Below are 17,158 nucleotides of genomic sequence, written 5' to 3'. Positions count from 1 at the left end.
CTGCCTAATTCCTTAATCTTTTTTTTTTCTCTTGAGATAGGGTCTCAGTCTGTCACCCAGGCTGGAATGCAGTGGCACAATCATGGCTCACTGCAGCCTCAACTTCTTGGGCTTAGGGGATCCTCCCACCTCAACCTCTTGAGTAGCTGGGACTATAGGTGCACACCACCATCATACGTGGCTAATTTTTTTTTTTTTTTTTTTTAGTAGAGATGGGGTTTCGCCATGTTGCCCAGGCTGGCCTCAAACTACTGGGCTCAAGTGATCGGCCTGCCTGAGCTTCATAGTGCAAGGATTACAGGTGTGAGTTACCGCGCCTTGAAAAAAAATCGCCTCCTTCAAAAATCTTTCTCTGACCACTTTCCCCCAAAAGATGGCTTCTCCCAGGTATTCTCTGTCACAGATCCTCCCTGTCCTGCAGGCTTACAGTAGGGGAGAAAAAGAAACTTCCAAGGCATTTTCCCAGGCTGCTGAAAGGGGCCATGATATGTCCTTACCTGGGTGTTTTTGAGAACCGGCAGTGTTGAAAATATATGGGAGTGTGAGGCAGACAGTGATGACTCCAGAGGAGGTCGGGAGCCCTGGGAAAGGCCCAGCTGCTTGGCTCTGGTTGCATGTGGCCTTGAGGGGCCATGAATACTTCAGGTCCACAGACCATGTATCTTAAGGAGCTACTGACATAATGTATCCCACCCACTAACACTTATGGCACTGACCCCTGCCAAAAACAAAACTAAAACAAAAAAGAAAGACAACTTTTCAACTTCATGATGGTGAGTCAGCAATCACCAGCGAACCAATGAAAAGGTCTTCTTTGGCCCTTTAATGCTAGCAGATGATCAGAATGAAGGTCAAGAGGTCCTGTAAACAATAACAGCAGAAGAGGAGTGAGCCCAGTGATCTACCTTAGGAGAAAAGCCCCTTCTGACACCTCACTTTGATTAGGTGTCTCCTTTCTGTGTATTCGTGGCACCCTAGACTTCCATTTACCATCATGTCAGCACAATATAATTTTGTTTTCATGTCTGATTCACTCTAGACTGAAGTTCTGGGGTAAGGATTATGTATTACTTTTCATCCTTAATACCCAGCATGGTGCCCAGTATATGGAAATGCTTATAAAATAAGTGATGGAGGAAGGGGAGGGAAGGAAGTTTAAGTGAACAGGTTTCACGTTGAGAAGTTTGGTGACTCAAAGGGAGAGATACTACAAATTCATGTGATGTAATGAAAAAATTTATTTCACTATGTCAGAGATAGTGAGGAAGCTGCATAAAGACTTATTTATACGAATGTTGTACATAGATACTCTGTTTACAATAGGAAGAAATTGGAAAAAAAAATCCCTTAAAGGACCTGGGTGCTTCACAGGGATGTCCCGCAGGAACTTCAAGCTGAGCATTCTCCCCAAATGAACTCAACAGCTGCCCCGTAAGCATGCTCTTCTCCCTGTGTTCCCTATGTTAGGAAATGGTGCCGCCATCTTGCCAGCTGCCTGAAACAGAAACTAGGAATCCATTTTTACTCATCCCTCCACCAGCCACCTAATGTTGTCATTTCTCCTCCCCTAATATTGCATGAACTTGTCCTTATCACCTCTTCCCAGGACTCTTTCTCAGTCCTACTTCCTGTAACCCTTTCTCCCCATTTCAGGCAATGACCTTTCTAAAGCACAAATCTGATGCTGTCCTTCCCTCCCTGCTTTGAAACCTTGGTTGACCTCATAATAAAGTTCAAACTTCTCAGCATGACATTCAAGGCCTCTTGCCAAGGACTTGTACTCCAATAGGCCAAATTACTTCCAAGTGTGTCTCCTTCCCTCCACGTGATTCCTGCCCTTCCCTAGATTCTCTACCTGGCCAGTTTCTAACTGTCCTCCAATAGGCAGCACAGGTGTCACCACCTCTGGGAAGCCTCTCCTGCCTACAGTTTGGTCAGGCGCTCTTATCAGAGCACACACAGCTCCTTGTGCTTGCTCTGTTGCTACAGTAACCACAATGCCCACTCAGTTTCTTTCTTTCTTTTTTTTCCCGAGACAGTTTTGCTCTTGTTGCCCAGGCTGGAGTGCAATCGTGCCATCTCAGCTCACTGCAACCTCCATCTCCCAGGTTAACATGATTCTCCTGCCTCAGCCTCCCAAGTAGCTGGGATTACAGGTGTGAGTCACCACGCCCAACTAATTTTTGTATTTTTAGTAGAGACGGTGTTTTGCCATGTTGGCCAGGCTGTTCTCAAACTCCTGACCTCAGGTGATCCGCCTGCCTTGACCTCCCAAAGTGCTGGGATTACAGGTATGAGCCACTGCGTCCAGCCCCCACTCAGTTTCTTATCTGTCACTCTCCCCTAGACCTCTGCACTAGGCTTGGTAGACAGTGAGTGCTTAGGGGTTCAGGGAGGGGCAGAATACTTAGGGTCTCTGGGGCTTGGAAGTGGGGCAGCAGTCACCATGGGCAGGTCCGGATCGAGATCTATGAGGTGCTGATGCAAGCATGCTTTTATCTGGAGGCCTGGTCGCTGCTCCACAGAGGTGGAAGAGGAGGAGGAGGCTTCTCCCACACCCTGAGGACACTCTCTGCCAGACTGGGGCCTCTGTGGGGTCTCCCAGGATTAAGAACATCATATTGATCAGATAGGCCCCATTCTAGGGGGCAGAGGCTGGCTTAGTGATGGAGCTATGCTTTCCCCAATCCATTCTTTATTCTTTATGATCTCCAAACTGCAGAAGCAGAAACTGCTCATCCTTGGTCTGAAGCTTTTCGTGACTTGTGCGAAGAAATGTCATCAACAGCCTTTTGTTTGAACTTGACTTGTGTGAATGTGCCAGGGGACTTGCTCAGAGGAGTCTTTTCAGATGTCATTTCTGTTTGTCTACAACCCTGGTCCATGCAAAGTCATTCACAAGCCAGTTTTTCTGAGGCTCCAGGGCTGTCATAGTCTCATTCTTGCCACAGCCCGCACAGCTACTGTGTGACTGCCTCCAGCCTGGAGTGGGTGCAGGGCGGCCTCCCCACAGCCCCACACTTAGCAGTGGTGTGTGCTGTGGCCTGGTCAGAGCCAGGCACTGAAATGCAGCTGTGAGGCAGCACTCAACCAAGTCTCTCACTCTTCAACTTGACTTGAATGTCTCCGAAACCCTGAGCTACAACTTCAATTTACTTCCCCCAGACAGTGAGCTGGGACTATGCCTGCATTTTTAAAAAGCATTTCCCCAGTGCCCACACAGTGCCCGGCACTCGATAAAAATGTATTACATGAGTGAACAGACAGACATGCAATATCCAGTTATTTGAGTCAACGGAGGGAGACCATCAAACTCAATGTTTTGAAGGAAGAATAATCCAGAATTTAATATGTCCTTAGAGCCACTTTAGACTCTGTCCACTGTTTTTTCGAAACTGGGTCTCGGCCGGGCACAGTGGCTCACGCCTGTAATCCCAGCACTTTGGGAGGCCGAGGTGGGCAGATCACAAAGTCAGGAGATCAAGACCATCCTGGCTAACTCGGTGAAACCCCGTCTCTACTAAAAATACAAAAAATCAGCTGGGCGTGGTGGCGGGCGCCTGTAGTCCCAGCTACTAGGGAGGCTGAGACAGGAGAATGGTGTGAACCCGGGAGGCGGAGCTTGCAGTGAGCCGAGATCGCGCCACTGCACTACAGCCTACAGCTTGGGTGGCAGAGCGAGACTCCGTCTCAAAACAAACAAACAAACAAACAAAAACTGGGTCTCACACTGTCACCCAGGCTGGAGTGTAGTAGCATGATCACAGCTCATTGTAGCCTCAACCTCCCTGGCTCAAGCAATCCTCCTGCCTCAGCCTCCTGAGTAGTAGCTAGGGCTACAAGTGCACACTATTATGCTAATTTATTTATTTATTTTTTTGGTAGAGACAGAGTCTCGGTATGTTTCCCAGGCTGGTCTCAAACTCCTGGGCTCAAGTGATCCTCCCAAAGTGTTGGGATTACAAGCGTGAGCCACTGCACCTGGCTCTGTCCACTGTTGTTGATGCTGCTGGTGTTGGTCCTGGGAAGGAAGCCCAGAGTGCTGGGCCCAGCTGCACAGTGGGCCTGGATATGGCAGAATGCACAACTAGGTCAGCAGGACCTGCCGCTTCCATTTCCCTCCCCAAGCCCAAGCCAGCTGCAAGCAATGTGGTGATAGGATAGATAAAGGGAAATGGGAGCTGTCCCCAATTTAGTCAGTCACCAAGTGGTGATGGAGGGTAAGACAGAGGTAAAAATTAGACAAGGATCAGTATAGGTCTCAGGATGGAACTACAATGCAATATACACAGAACTGTTACAGAGAGAGGTGCACACAGAGCTGGGGGAGCTCCAGGGCAGGAAAAGCTTCACAGGGAAGGTGACATCTGAGCTGGAGTTTTAAAGGTGGAGAATGTGAGGACGGACACTCCAGACAGCACATGCATGTGGGAAGCTGGCCAAGCTGAGTACCTGCCTTGTCCAGGCCCCTTTGGAGGGGAGAGGCCTGCCACAAGCAGTTCTCTGAGCAGAGACTGCTGTGCTTGATGCCAGGCAACATTCAAATTACTCATTGAAGTAAAAGCAGTAGTTTTCTTTTCTTTTCTTTTCTTTTTGATACGGAGTTTTGCTCTTGTTGCCCAGGCTGGAGTGCAATGGCGTGATCTTGGCTCACCACAACCTCTGCCTCCCGAGTTCAAGTGATTCTCCTGCTTCAGCCTCCTGAGTAGCTGGGATTACAGGCATGTACCAACATGCCCGGCTAATTTTGTGTCTTTAGTAGAGATGGGGTTTCTCCATGTTGATCAGGCTGGTCTCGAACTCCTGACCTTAGGTGATCCGCCTGCCTTGGCCTCCCAAAGTGCTGGGATTACAGGTGTGAGCTACTGCGCCCGGCCAAAGCAGTAGTTCTTAAGGCAAAGAATATGGAGAAGCACTCCAGGCTGGGGGACTAGCAGGCACAGCACGAAGGCATAAAAGACTATGGGTTAGTAGGGCATTGGCATCTAGGGGTTAGGGCACCAGGAAGCATCAGCTTAAATTATTAATTTAATTTATTAATTTAAGCATCAGCTTAAATTAAATTTATGCATCAGCATAAATTACAAGTCATCGGTTGCATCCTGTGTAGCTGGAGTTGCCAAAAGCCACATTTCCCAATATGTGGAAGTATTTCTGTATCAACAAATGCCAATCACCTGAGTTTGTATGCAGTCTATACAAGTCCTGACAGCTCCACACTAAGACATATTACTGGAAGGTCTCCATGAGAGTTGAGGCAGTCAGGGCATAAAACAGAACCACACTTACCAACCCAGACAAAGCACTCGCTGCATGCCAGGCACCAGGCCACACATATCATGGACATTATCTTGTGTAATCCCCATAAATGCCCATGAGATGGGGGCTGTTATTCGCATTTTGCAGATAAGGAGGCTGATGTTTAACATGACTAAGGGCTTGTCCAAGGTTATACAGCTAGCAAAGTGGCAAAGTTGGGATTCTAACCCAGGCTTGCCTGATTTCAAAACCTAAGTTCTTTTCACCTCCCCAGACTGAGGCAGAGGAGCTCCCAGCTGTATTCCATCTTTGCTGAGAAAGCAGGAAGGAGATGCTGTGAACCTGGCACAGGCACACAAGGTCCAGCCACAGGGATCGGTGAAACAGCGGTGAGGCCAGGTGGTAAAGATGTACCCCTCTTCCCCTGACCAGCCTCACTGCAGTGCCAACAGATGACAGTCTAAGCACAGTAAGACCACTTTTGCCTCAGCTCAAAAGCTCTCTACTTCCTGAAATCTAGGCCTACACTCAGAAAAGGTCTGAAATTAGGCGCAGTCACAGGCTGGAAAAAATGATCAACCTCTGGCTAGGGAGAACATGGTGGCTGTAACCCACATAGCCCACATCCCTCCACTGCCCTCCCTTTCTGCATCTAGCACTCCAGGGGTTAGGGAAAGGGGCTCATGGCTAGACAGGAAGAGACCTGCTGCTCATGAAGGATGGCCCTTGGGATCCAGATGAATGGCAGAAATGGCCGGTCCTACCTTTCTTCCTTTAGCAAATGCTCCTCTGTGGAGTACCTGACGAGGACTGGATCAGAGATGGATAGAACCAGGCTCACCCTTTGCTCCGGAACCTGCACTCTACATGCAGCTGTGCCTTTGCCGACAGCTTTCCTTGGCCACATGGGGGTCTCTGAACCCTGTGTTTCCTCCCAATAATCTGAGTGGTAGCAAAGAAATGCATCTCTATGAGAGTCGGCAACTTTCCCGGAGCGGGCCCACTGGAGACAGGACTGTGTCAGGAGCCCAGGCCTCCTGGATGAGCTGGCTTTCCCCACAGCCTTGAGTGTGGGTCACGGTGTGCTGTGCTCTGCCCTACTGCCTCTTGCACTTTTCTTCATTTTGCCCCCAGAATGACTAGGCTACAGGCAGAACTGGCTAAATCAGAGGCAGCTGCTGACCATGTTAAAAAAGGTCAGGAGGAAGGATTCTTTCCATCAGGAGGCCCACATGAGCTCATGGGCCTGATCCAACCAGTTCTCCTTGCATACTCCCTCAGGGGTAGGGAGGGGCAGAGAGAAGCCCTTCGGAGGAAGGGACTTGGGTATCAGGGGCCCCTGTGTGTGCAACAGCCACAGGGCAGAAAGAGAAGAGCACAGGGACAGAGGCAGGGAGTTTGGGATGGTCAGAAGTGGCCTAAGAGTGAACATATAGCTGGCAGAGTCCTGCCCTTAATCCCTCTTGCTGGTCTCAAGGTACGAATGAGGATGGGTGATGGAGACGGGGAATGTGGTGGCGACAGCCCTTAACCTGGCCAGACCCTCACTGATCACAGTCACCCTGGACACATGGGAGCAAGGCCAGTGGAGACAGCAGGCAGAGCCACCCCTCATCAGAGCTGGTCTCCGAGCTCAGGCCTCAAGCACATGCCTTGCTCCATTTGGAGGACTTGCTCCATTTGGGCATTTGCTTCTTAGAGCAAGTTCTGCAAACGGCAATTGGCCTCTGGCCCAGACACACTATCTGAAGGGGCTGAGCAGCAAACCAAAAGGTGTCACTTTGTTTTTCCAATCATCTGTTTTCTTTTTCTTTTTTTTTGAGATGGAGTCTCGCTCTGTCTCCCAGGCTGGAGTGCAATGGCGTGATCTCGGCTCACTGCAACCTTCACCTTCCGGGTTCAAGCGATTCTCCTGCCTCAGCCTCCTGAGTAGCTGGGATTACAGGCATGCGCCACCACACCTGGCTAATTTTGTATTTTTAGTAGAGATGGGGTTTCTCCATGTCTGTCAGGCTGGTCGCCACCATGACCAGCCCCAATCTTCTGTTTTCAAACTATGTTCGGAAGTTGTCTGCTGCGGGAAACTTCCCCCACACTAAGCCCTTGGAACCCAGAGAGAGAGGATGGGTCTATCCCAACACAAGGGCCACAAAGATGTCACAGGGCCTGCTGCCGACAGGCCTGCTTTCGTGCTGCCGCCACCTATCAGGTGTGTGTTTCTCTGACCAGGAACTCCTATGAACAGAGGCCATGTGGCCCAATACTCGCCACATTATCCCTGGACAATCTCGTCCACGCTCTGGGGGTTGTATATGGACCTACCTGCAATTTGTTTTCTTCTAGCCCAGACCTCTCTCCTGAGAGATTCACTGAACTCAGGATCCCTGCGTAGGGCCGTGGCTTCCCTCTGACACTTCATTTGCCTGGATCTGGACTCTTTGCCTGTGTCAGGGCAGAAGGCAGAGCCAAGGGCCCTCATCATGGGAGGCAGGCATAGACTGCTGTCCTGCCTCCACAGTGGGGAGGCGAGGCTTCAGCCCTCCTTCTCCCCTCTAGCTCCGGCTATTTATTTGGGGAGACCAGTCAGAGAGTGACCTGTGTCCCCAGGTGCAGACAGAGTAGGGAAAGCAGGACACAATCCTGAAGGTGCCAGCATCTTGCTCTCTGCTGAACTGCTGCCTCACCGCTGGGACTTGTGTGGGTGGAGCTCAGACCTGGGCCTTCCCTCTCACTGAGGAACTCGCAGAGCTGCTTGCTCCTGGCTGGGAGCCTCACACAGCTCGGGAGGAGGGCCAGGATCACGTTCTGTGCTTTCACCAGCTTCTGCTCCTCACAAGCAGCAAGAACTCCCCACGTGGGGATCTTGTACCTGAACCAAAAAAAGCAAAGCTGCTAATCTGGCAAGATCAATCCTCAAATACCACAGGAATGCAGCCAGCCTGCATGCTCTCACCAGGGACTGCGCTTCTAAGCACCCCTACAGCTCCTGCTCTTAGGCTGGAACTGGTCTGCAAAGGAGGAAGCTGCCCCCACCAGTGTGTCTGGTCTTGCTGCCGAAGCCCCACCCTTCCCAGCATAGCTCAGGCATCGCCTTCACCAGGACGTCTCCCCAGTCAATCTCTCATCACTCCTCCAGCTGAAGGACCTTCTCTGTGCCCCCACAACCCTCTGTCCTCACCTCTGGCAGAGCACATATGCCTGGATATGTGTTTGTCTCCATGCACCATTTCTCTTAGCTCTGGGGAAGGTAGGTACAGATGAGGAAGGTGAGGCTCAGAGAGGTTAAGCAACCCAGCCCTATTCACTTCCAAAACCTGTTCTCTTTCCACTATAGTCCAAAACTTCTCAAACCATCTGTGAAGAAGGATCCGTTGGTTTTGCTTTTTAAATTTCTATCTTGTCACAGAATGATAATTTTATAAAACAGAATAAAAATGAATTACTAGAAAAATTAAATAAGGCCAGGTGTGGTGGCTCATGCCTGTAATCCCAGCACTTTGGGAGGCTGAGGTAGGTGGATCACCTGAGGTCAGGAGTTCGAGACCAACCTGGCCATCATGGTGAAGCCCTGTTTCTACTAGAGATACAAAAATTAGCTGGGCATGGTGGCGGGCACCTGTAATCCTAGCTACTTGGGAGGCTGAGGCGGGAGAATCGCTTAAACCTGGGAGGCGGAGGTTGCAGTGAGCCGAGATCACACCATTGCATTCCAGCCTGGGCAACAGAGCAAGACTCAAAGGAAGGAAGGAGGGAAGGAAGGAAGGAAGGAAGGAAGGAAGGAAGGAAGGCGGGCGGGCAGGCAGGCTGGGAGGGAGGGAGGGAGAGAGGGAAGGAGGGAAAGAAGGAAGGAAGGGAAGAAGGAAGGAAGGAAGGAAGGAAGGAAGGAAGGAAGGAAGGAAGGAAACATATAAAATATATGCTCCATTTTTAAAAGTTTTTCTTTCTTTTTTTTTTTTTGGTAACAAATAGCTGAGACCATAGGTGCATGCCACTGTGCCAGGCCTATTTTTTATTTATTAGATTCAGGAACATAAACTGACCCTAATTGTCATAAATGTTTTCAAAAACCTTATTTCCAGTATCTCAAAAATATTGTGGCAGACCAGTTCAAATCACCTTTGATTCTATAGCACACAACAGGTTCCAAACTGCCTTTTGCCTGTCTGGGACATTCTACCAAGGCTTTGCCTGTCATTCACCTGGCAAGTTAGAAAGGGATAAGTTAGAAAGGGATAAGAAAGGGGTAAGATGTAGCTCCTCAGGTCCTGTCCTGGGGTAGGAGAAACAATGTACTCTGACACCATCAGAAACAGCAGGTTGAGGCCTAGAACTTCTAGAGCAGATGGATTTATAACCAGCTAGGTCTGCAGGATTCACCTTTGCAAACAAGTGTGGGTCCCTAGTCATCTGGGAAGGAGATCTAAAAAAAAAATCCCGCAACTTCTGGATGTCTACTGCAGCTCCACCTATGAGAACTGGAAGATACAGCAAAGAGGAAAGAGATGGGGTGTACCATTATAGGGAACTGGCAGGCTAAATTCCTTAAATAATGGAGGAGGCAGTAAGCTCAGGCAAGATGTGGAATTAATTTAAAAGCAGAACATGGATGAGTTCCCAGAGGTGGTTCCAACACCTGACGCTAAGGAATATATGGAAAAAAAAAAAATGGTGGGCAGAGAAAAGGACAGGACATAAACGGCAATTCCTCCAGCTGTAAGCTGGAGTCCAGGTCATGGACAGGCACTGAGGTTGTCTAGCCCATGCAGGCTACTCTTAGACACTCTGCAGAGAAGCTTTAGTTATAGAGCACTCTGCTCTTCCCGGAAAGGCCTGTACCCAAGGATTTCACTGCAGCGGGTACCTACTGAAAATATTTAAAACACTCTCCAAACAAAAGGAATCTGTATTCCCCTCCAGGTCCATGGTTCAGAGCCTCGATTCAGGACATAGGGTGGGGTTGGTGGGTTTGATTCCTGGCTCTGTGCTACTATGACCTTGAGCAAGTTGTTAGCTTTCCCATCTACAAAATGGGTATAACAATACTTACTTCGTGGGATTGTTGTAAAGGGATTTTGCAAATTTGACTCCATAAAAGTGCATTATCACATTGACTTTGGGTGTAACGACTGTGCGTGTATGTAAAAACACTGAAACTTCCTCAATAAGAGATGTCCTTTTTGGATACATGCATTTGTGAAAGATAAAATTTCTCAAGATCTTGGCTCTTCGAACAACTGCATATGCAGTAGTGACCCACTGTGACTTTTGACTGATCTTGACAAAAGACTGTGGTGAGATCAGTCACGGTATTTCAGATGTCTGTCACAGTATTTCAGATGTCTGTCACAGTATTTCAGATGACCGCAGTTGTCAACCTGGGTGTACACAATTACCAACTATAGTGAAATGTGTTCATACGTGTCCCTTTGTACCTATTTCTTTATGAACAGTTTGCCTGTTCCTGTGATATCCATGTGACTGTCATTAGTAACCTGTTCATGCCTCTCATTAGTATACCTGTTTATGCTAGGCAATAAAATATGTATGTTATTATTGCCCATTTCATTGTGTAAAGTGGCCTATGAAGTGTTCTGTAATGTTTTTACGTTTATCAAATAAATCCCCTTTTAAGAATGTAAATAAATATATTTTAAATAATTTTAAAAATTATTTTTTCCAGAATGATGTTTTCAAGATTTTAATCTTTCAGAATTGTGATTTTCAGGGTTTTAGACTTTTTGGGATTCTCATCTTTTAGGATTTCCTTTTTTTTTAAATTTAATTTAATATTTTTTTTGAAACAGAGTCTCGCACTGTCGCTCAGGCTGGAATGCAATGGTGTGATCTTGGCTCACTACCACCTACGCCTCCCGGGTTCAAGTGATTCTCCTGCCTCAGCCTTCCGAGTAGTTGGGATTACAGGCGCCCACCACCATGAATGGCTAATTTTTGTATTTTTATTAGAAACAGGGTTTCGCCATGTTGGTCAGGCTGGTCTCGAACTCTTGACGTCAGGTGATCCACCCGCCCTGGCCAGCCAAAATGATGGGATCAGAGGCGTGAGCCATCGCGCCCGACTGATCTTTTAGGATTTCAGCATTTGGGCCTACGGCATTCGTGATTGTGTCTTTTGGAATTATGATTGGCTCCCATTGTAAAGGCTAAATGAAATAATGAAATACGGTGGCACAGTGGCTGACATACAGTAGGTGCTCTAAAAATGGCGTGACACTTTATGTGCACAGGTTATCTGTGTCTGCCAGTGGAATGTAAGATCTCTGAAGGGAGAGGTTTTATGTAACTTATGCAGTGCTGAAGCTATAGCACCTAGAAAAATATCTGACACTTTGTTGAATGAGTTTACAGAATAATAGGATCAATGTGGCAAGTTTATAAGCGATGAGAGAGACCTGAATATGATTAAATAGTGATAAGAAGGAAACAGTGAAGAGAATGAAGATCCGGGTTCCTGCAGAGGTGACAGAGGTTGGAGAATCAGGGCTCAGGGGAAGGAACTGACCTCAGAAAGAAGACAGTACACAAGTGCCAGGACTTGATGACTCATTAGATATCTGGTTGAGAGGGGAAGGACAAAGAATAACTCCCAGATTTCTTGCTTGGGTGAGAATGGATAGTGGTGCCATTTCCTGAAATAAGAACATAGGCTGATTAGATTTGTTGGAAATTCGGTGAGTTGGATACACTGAACTTGAGATGCTTTTGAGTCATCCAAGTGGAGCTGTCCAGCAGGAAGTTTGGTATTTGGGTCTAGAGATCAGTAGAGATGTGGGCTAGAGAGATTGAGAGTCATCAGCACATACGATGTTAGCTAAAGCAGTGGAGTGAGAAGAGAGGAGAGCTATAACTGAAACCCGGCAAACACCAACATGTAAGGACGGGTACAGGAAAAGAAGATCTCCTGCAATAGAGACTGAGAAGGAACAGAGAGGTAGGAGAACTGGAAGGGAGTTTGAACAAAGAATTAAGGAGAAGAGAGAGTTTCAAAATGGAGGAAGAGGTCAATACTGCCAAATGCTTCAGAGACATCATAAAAAGAGAAGGACTATCTATCTGTCGGATTTGTCAGTGCTTTTTGGTGGTCTGGATTAGAGCATTCTGAGGAGGAGAGAAGCGAGAGTGGAGGCCAGACTACATGGATTAAGACTTAGAAGGACATGAGGGAGCGGAGAAGGTAACTGTAGCAAGTCTTGCACATTCCTGGTGGGGGTATGGGAGTGCCCAGTGTGCTCTCAGCCTAGAAGGACAACGATTCTGCAGAAGTAGAGAAGTAGATGGTATTCTATTCTCCTCCGTAATTTATGGTATGGGACAAAATTTGTCAAGGATGCCTCTCAATCTTACCACTCCTCCCTGGTGTTGTAGTGATAAAAATCCCAGAATCTTTTTCTGGAAGGGCAGAGACGGAGGGGCTTTGTAATGTGGGGATACCAGATACTCAGCTACACTGGCCAGGAGCCCACAAGCTTTCAAAGTCCCCAGGGCAGTGCAATAGGTTTCCTGTACCTTCTCATGCAAGGGTCCCAAATCAGGCAGCTGGGACTGTGTGTCAACTCTCTAGACTTCCTGCTTCAGAGCTCTGCAAAGTTTCAAGGGCCATCTTTGCACCTGGAAACTCAGCCAGCTTGGACCACAGCAATGATTCCTTAGCAGTATGTGAATCACAGACGCACAGTCACAGATACACACTACACACCCCAGCCTTCCTAAAACAAAATGCATCTCAAGAGAAGTGTGGTTTTCCTCTGTAGAGCTGGGTAAGGGAACCATTTCCACATCAGCACCTCATTAGCTACTACCAGGCATCTGGTAGGCCTCGGTACTTTGGCCACTAGCCAGCCTGCCCATGAAACAGCAGCTGTGAGAGGAAGTAGAGAGCGGTTGTTAAATATGTGGGCTTGGGTTCAAAACCTAGTTTTATCACTTCCTATCTGTGTGACCTCGGGCAAACTGCTTGACTTCTCTATGCCTCTAGTTCCTCGTATTTAAAACTTGACTAACAAGGGTTAGTCTCATTATACAATTGTTGGGAGAATTAAAACAGAAGAAATAGGAAAAAGTTTCAGCACGGGACCTGATCCAAAGTAAACATCAGTAGGTGTGAGCTATCATTGTCACTGCTGCTAGTATCACTCTGCAGCACGGACGTGGCATGGATTAGGGCTCTGCTTTCTGCTGAAACTGTTGGCCACAGGCTTAGCCTGTAGGCACCTCACTTTCTCCCAATACTGAGTGGCCCCACTGACCACCAACTAAAAGATATGACACTCAATCATGTCTTTCACCAAAGCACAAACAGCCACTCAAATGTATGAGGCAAAATGTTCGCAGGAAAATGGGGTATGCCAATTATGTGTCAATTTAGGTTTTACGAGTTATATTTTTTCTTTTTAAAGAAAACATTCAAAATGTTTACTGTGACCTACTCTAGGATCTTTATTTTTCTTCCTGAAAAATAACTTATCTAATTATAAAGAAAGCTACTGAGAAAACAGAATTCACTCAATTAAGTGTCTAACATTAAATGTTGTTGAAATGATCTAACATTTATGGCCCCAAGACACATCCTCTCATTTCATTCTCTTGACTAATGAGTGAAGTAAGGCTCAGACTTTTCCAAGATCACGCAGCCTGTGAAGTGAGAAAGCTGTGAGAACTTTCAGTCTCCAAATCTTCATCTCCTTTCAATCTATCATATATTGGAATATGTCACAATAGTTTTCTTCAGTAACTCTCTCCACTAAAAGAGAGTCTTATCAACATTTCCCACATCCTTACATTCTCAACCTCTGGAGGGCAGAATTAATTTCCATTCGCAATACAAATGCCTAGTGTCTACTGTGTGCTAAAGGCTCTGCTAGGTGTTGGCGGCCATGAATAGACCATGCCTCTGTGCGAGTTCACAGTCTCTATGGGAGAAGAAATACCAGCCAATAGTTATGTACATAATAACAAAGCTATGTGTGAGGCACTGCGGTGGTGCACAGGTAGGGGAAAGAGTAATGGAGTGTATTTCTAGGTAAGGGAAGACTTTGCATTCCATAAGACCAAACAGACCGAAAAGCCCTAACTCAAAATTTAGAGTAAAACAAGTGCTCAATAAATCTGAGTTCCTTTGGACCTACTGCCATCCCCTCCCCATCTCTCTAATTAGAGGAAGATGTATCCAAGTGCGCAATATTCGAGGGAGAAAAGGAGGCCTTTTCAGCAGAGAGTACAAAAGTGTGACAGCAAACAGGCTAGCTTCCCAGAGAAGCAGGACTTTGGTCTGGACGGGCGGGCACATCGGCACCCCTTCCTTTACACTGCCTGCTCCATAGTCTGCACCTAGGGATGGGAGTCAATGACTAGGTGGGTCATTCAGGGAAGAGTGAACCATAGGAAAAGAGAATGTATGCTTCACACAGCATTTGGGAATTTTTTTTAAAAGGTAAGATTTAGGTCAAGCCTAAGCCTGGTGCGAGGGGTGCACCTAGCAGAGCACTAGCAGTCCTGCACCAAGTTTGGGATTTGGGGTTGGTGCGACAAGTCACGTGGTTGGCGCGTGGCAGTGTGCGGGGCATTGGGTCTGTGGGTCTGGGACTCTGGTGGCACTGGCGGTGGCGTGGGACTGAGGCTAGGCACGTGTGCAGGGTCATGTTCTGGCAGCTTCGAACCCATGCAATGGCGATGCCAGTCAATGGGGCCCACAAGGATGCTGACCTGTGGTCCTCACATGACAAGATGCTGGCGCAGCCCCTCAAAGACAGTGATGTTGAGGTTTACAACATCATTAAGAAGGAGAGTACTGGCAGAGGGTTGGATTGCAGCTGATTACCTCAGAGAATTTTGCCAGCCGAGCAGTTTTGGAGGCCCTAGGCTCTTGCTTAAATAACAAATACTCTGAGGGGTACCCGGGCCAGAGATACTAAGGCAGGACTGAGTTTACTGGTGAGCTGGAAACCCTCTGTCAGAAGCGAGCCCTGCAGGCCTATAAGCTGGGCCCACAGTGCTGGGGGGTCAACGTCCAGCCTTGCTCAGGCTCCCCTGCAAACTTCGAGTGTACACTGGGCCTGGACCTGCCAGATGGGGGCCACCTGACCCACGGGTTCATGACAGACAAGAAGAAAATCTCTGCCACATCCATCTTCTTTGAATCTATGCCCTATAAGGTGAACCTAGACACTGGCTACATCAACTATGACCAGCTGGAGGAGAATGCCCGCCTTTTCCACCTGAAGCTGATCACTGCAGGAACCAGCTGCTGCTCCTAAAACCTGGACTATGCCCGCCTGCGGAAAGACTGTAGATGAGAATGGAGTGTATCTCATAGTGGACATGGCACATATCAGCAGGCTGGTGACAGCTGGCGTGGTGCCCTCCCCATTTAAACACTGCCACGTGCTGACCACCACCACTCACAAGAACCTGAGAGGCTGCTGAGCCGGCATGATCTACGGGAAAGGAGTGCAACGTATGGATCCCAAGACTGGCAAAGAGATTCTGTACTACCTAGAGTCTCTCATCAACTCTGCTGTGTTCCCTGGCCTTCAGGGAGGTCCCCACAACCATGCCATTGCTGGGGTTGCTGTGGCCCTGAAGCAAGCTGTGACTCTGGAATTTGAAGTTTATCAGCACCAGGTGGTGGCCAACTGCAGGGCTCTGTCTGAGGCACTGACGGAGCTGGGCTGCAAAACAGTCACAGGTGGTTCTGACAACCATTTGATCCTCGTGGATCTCCATTCAGTCAAAGGCACAGATGGCAGAAGGGCTGAGAAGGTCCTAGAAGCCTGTTCTATTGCCTGCAACAAGAACACCTGCCCAGGTGACAGAAGCGCTCCACGGCCCAGTGGACTGCGGCTGGGGACCCCAGCACTGACATCCCTCGGACTTTTGGAAAAAGACTTCCAAAAAGTAGCCCACTTTATCCACACAGGGTTAAAGCTAACCCCTGCAGATCTACAGCAACGTTGGCACTGGAGCCACCCTGAAAGAGTTCAAGGAGAGACTGGCAGGGGATAAATACCAGGGGGGTGTGCAGGCTCTCTGGGAGGAGGTCGAGAGCTTCACTCTCTCTTCCCTCTGCCTGGCCTGCCTAACTTCTAAAGCAGCCGGCCCACCCTGGACGCACCTGGCGCCACAGAGGAAGCTGCCTGCTGGAGGACCCCCTTGAGAGATGTACAAACTGCCCCACAAGGGACCTACTGGCGCTTCTGTCCTTTGAGGGGGCTTCTTTTGGACTTTTTTCATGTTTTCTTCATAAATCAAAATTTGTTTAAGTCTTATTGTTACTAATTCTGGGACAGGTTATTAGAAGTTTTTAATTTGAACCTGGCTTTCTCACAGCTGGATAAAATTATTCTAGAAAAATAAAATACTGTGTAGCCATTTAGACCATTTAGACCATGGTGTAGGGCAAAGCTATTAGAAAGCTATTAGAAAGATTCTAGCGTTTTCCTCTCCGTGGACTTTCCTTTGCCTTGCTGCAGCAGAGAGGAAATGCCCCTGTCCACAGCTTGTACACACTGCCACTCTTACTATCTTGTTACCCAGCAGCATGCCAAAGGAGAACGGAATTCGCCTCGAAGCCTCTGCTGTGTGCCGTAAATCAGAAGTGTACATTAGTCAAGTGTACACAAGGTGCACCCAGTATGGTGGGAGGGTTTTGCTGTCAGTAGCTCAAAGTATGGTGTAGAAAGGGTCTCCTCCCTCCATCCTGGGGAATCCCAGTCCCATCCTGGTGTGAGAATCAACCATTCCTGCTCCACCTGAGATAACCAACTCCCTCCCATAATCAGGAAACCAAATGTCACCTTCCCAAAGAAACTTTATTTTCACATTGCTGGAATGCAAAACATATGTGACCATTTTTAATAAGCACAATCAAATTTTTAACCACAGA

At 48.0% G+C, this 17,158-nt stretch overlaps 1 protein-coding gene and 1 pseudogene across 1 annotated transcript in view; one reads left to right on the top strand and one right to left on the bottom strand.

The window, feature by feature from the left end:
- ST3GAL3 (ST3 beta-galactoside alpha-2,3-sialyltransferase 3) overlaps positions 1 to 17,158 on the bottom strand; it is a 234,131-nt gene that overhangs the window by 66,809 nt on the left and 150,164 nt on the right.
- Positions 14,941 to 16,362, top strand: LOC112623700 (annotated as a pseudogene).

The sequence above is a fragment of the Theropithecus gelada genome, chromosome 1 (genome assembly GCF_003255815.1).
Source record: "Theropithecus gelada isolate Dixy chromosome 1, Tgel_1.0, whole genome shotgun sequence".
NCBI lineage: Eukaryota > Metazoa > Chordata > Mammalia > Primates > Cercopithecidae > Theropithecus > Theropithecus gelada.
The sequence above is the reverse complement of the archived record's forward strand: the minus strand, read 5'-3'. Positions and strand labels throughout refer to the sequence as shown.